Source organism: Parasteatoda tepidariorum, chromosome 1 (genome assembly GCF_043381705.1).
Source record: "Parasteatoda tepidariorum isolate YZ-2023 chromosome 1, CAS_Ptep_4.0, whole genome shotgun sequence".
Lineage (NCBI taxonomy): Eukaryota > Metazoa > Arthropoda > Arachnida > Araneae > Theridiidae > Parasteatoda > Parasteatoda tepidariorum.
In genome coordinates this window covers 96,238,206-96,241,530 of record NC_092204.1, presented here as the reverse complement: position 1 = coordinate 96,241,530, position 3,325 = coordinate 96,238,206, and positions in this window count along the sequence as shown.

The window sequence follows — 3,325 nt, the reverse complement described above, 5'->3', positions numbered from 1 at the left end:
TAGGTATAAACTTTATCCCTGTGTAATCTGTGTAATCTAGTCCGTACATACTATAAAATATTTTGCGACCTTAGAATAAAATATTTTTTAATTTTGATGTAAGTATCTGTTTATTGTTACGACAAAAAAGGTGATTACGTAGAAATTGTGAGGGTTGGTGAACAAAGCGAACTGGGGCAGAGTCCCATTAGTGATTAAATAGTTCACAAGTGCCAGTGTCACATCTGAATCTAAATGAAAATGGCACTTCTGTGTTTAATAGAATTAAATAATAATTTAGGTTAGAACAATTACATGACTTCATTGAGCATAGTAAGCATTGAGACACGAAATATTTTTTTTGATGAATTTAATTTTTATTTACTTATTTTTGCTTCTAATTTTATTTTATAGAGAATACTTCCATTGATATAGTTTATTATACATGCGCCACGTTCTAATAATTTATGTTCAGAAATTTGCATTCTTTTTTCAATTTAAAAATTAAAAGGTGCTGTAACTTTTATCTGTAAACCGTTGACTCTATAACTATATTTACCAGTATCATTCATTTATCATGCAATGAAAATGAGGAAAACGCAATAATTATTCAAGATATTGCAAACCGATATTAAGAGTTAACTTTTCGCTTCATTTCTGAAACAATTCTTAATAATTTCTAAATATTTACTAGTTTTTATAATAAAAAGAAACAAAATACAAATTTAAAATACGTGGTTAAAACTGATATGGCGACTGAACGAAATAAGTTTTAAACTTTATTCTGGAAATAAATCTAGAGAACCTAATTAACGTTAATGCAAAAAAAAAATTTGGATCTCCTAATTTAATAATTTTTAAATTTTTATGTGAAGATCTGCTTGACGTCAATAATTACATTTGTGATTACAAAGCATTCCTGGTTGTTGATGAGTAAAAAAAGGGGATCTTACAATATAAAATGAGAAAAATGAAGTTATTTTGGAATATAAAAGTAACTTACTATCCGTTCCAGCAATAAATTTTGCAACTTTCTGCACATTCCGATCTCTCCACAACACACTCCCCACAAAGCCATCGGCAAATGTCAGCAACAGTAAGTCTACATAATATTGTAAGTAATGTGCCGAAGATCAAAAATACTATGTGCATAACAGATTTCGTCATCGTAAATTTGTTTTAAAAAATGAAACTTCATCGACGATTTTTTTTTCGGTTAGGAGTCCGCAAAAAGACTTAAATATGAAAAAGATTGATCTATTTTTTGCAAGNGTTCTCTAGCTTGGTGTGAGAAGACTGGAATGTTCTATGATGGAGCGCGAAGTTTCATTGATTATGTGATTAATTACTATTATTTTCTATATACTTCATGTTTGTTCCGTGGCATAAGTATGCATCTAAATAAAATCGTTTATGCCAAGAAAGGTTTATGGTGAAATCATTTCACATTGAAAAATCTGAAAAAGAACCTGCGAAATATTACTGAAGCTGTCTTAAAAATAAGGGTTATCCTACTAAGTATTGATTGTGCAAGTATCACTTCAAAAAAATGCAAATCTAGAATAGATCTTACTATTAGTTGCATAACTTTTTTTGTAATACAGATATTGTAATACTGCATTTATTATTAGATTTTACATTAAATTACCATTAACTTGATATATAAACGTTTGTATTTAAGTGAATATATATATATATATATATATACATACAGAAAAATTTGTGTAGTTTTCTGTATATCTTTATCCTTGCTTGTTACCTTGAAAAAATTCCCCTCATTTCAATAAATGTGAATATATTTAGACATTGCAATTTTCATTAATGATATTATAATAGTTTTCACTTCCTAGAAGATTCCATGCACTTAATCTGAATTTCATTATCCTACGAAACATACATTCGGCCTTCACCGATTTGAAAGGACATTGTTAGTAATTTTAGCTTCAAATGGTTGAGAACTGTCATTAGAATCGCAGACAATGTTTCTTCTAAATGAATATACCTTAAAGTAAACTATTATTTTTATTATACTCCTCGTGCTTTTTGCCCGCAGCAATAGTTTTGGTGGAAAGTCAAATAGGCCTTGACCACAATTGCTAGCCAGACTTAATTCTTTCGATAAATAAATACAATTTATATCGGTCCGAATGGAAATAATGATTATCATTGACTTGAACACGCGTGCTAAAAAATAAGTAATCCTCTTTTTTAGATATAAAAAGAAGTGTTATTAACTAAATTATTAATTAATTTATTAATTAATATTGCAACCTTAGTAAATAGATTGAACCTTAATGAGGTGCAAATTTCCTAAAACCATAATATAAAAACCATATAAAGTATTAAACTGTATCATGTTTCCATTCAAGTGCATAATATTTTGAAATCAAGTTTAATATGTTTGTAAACTTGCACGATATTGTGAGTCAACGCCGGTTCACAATTTTTAACTGTGCATTCCAACTTTCTCAGAAGCATCGGTACAGCATTGGACCGTGATATCGGTACCTTGAACCATAATACGACTCTAACATTTAGAAACCATTATAAGGCATTCAACTGAACCATATTTTCGTTTAAGCTTAACCATAGTATAGAGTAAAAGATTAAGAAGTACAATAGCATATTTAGCCCACTCTTAAGATTGCAGTTAATTTTCCCGATAATATAGTTCAACACGCTCCTAATTTCTAACAATAACCATTAACATTGATAACAAACAGGGAATAATGACTTCATTAATATTCCTTACTAAATTCCGCATTTTTTTCTGTTTTCAAATTTCTGGTTTTATTCAAATTTCTAGTAGAAACCATTATAAGGCATTCAACTGAACCATATTTTCGTTTAAGCTTAACCATAGTACAGAGTAAAAGATTAAGAAGTACAACAACATATTTAGCCCACTATTAAGATTGCAGTTAATTTTTCCGATAATATAGTTCAACACGCTCCAAATTTCTAACAATAGCCATTAACAGGGATAACAAACAGGGAATAATGACTTCATTAATATTCCTTACAAAATTCCACTTTTTTCTGTTTTCTAGTTTTATCTATTTCAATCTTATTTCGAGTGATGAAGCATGTTTAAAATGACGTAAGTATGGAAGTATTGTATATTAAACCTTTAATGAAAAACGATGAAATCGCAAAAACGCTAATTTCAGCGGCTATTATAAAACTTCTTTTAACAAAGTTGAACGAGAAATTTAAAATTAGGCTATGATCTAAAATTAAGACCTAGTAAAAAAAAACCTTTCGCAATGTAACCGAAAGTAACAAAATAAAATAATAATGATGAATGAATAAACAGTAATTAAGAGTTCTTTAAGCGCGAAGGCTG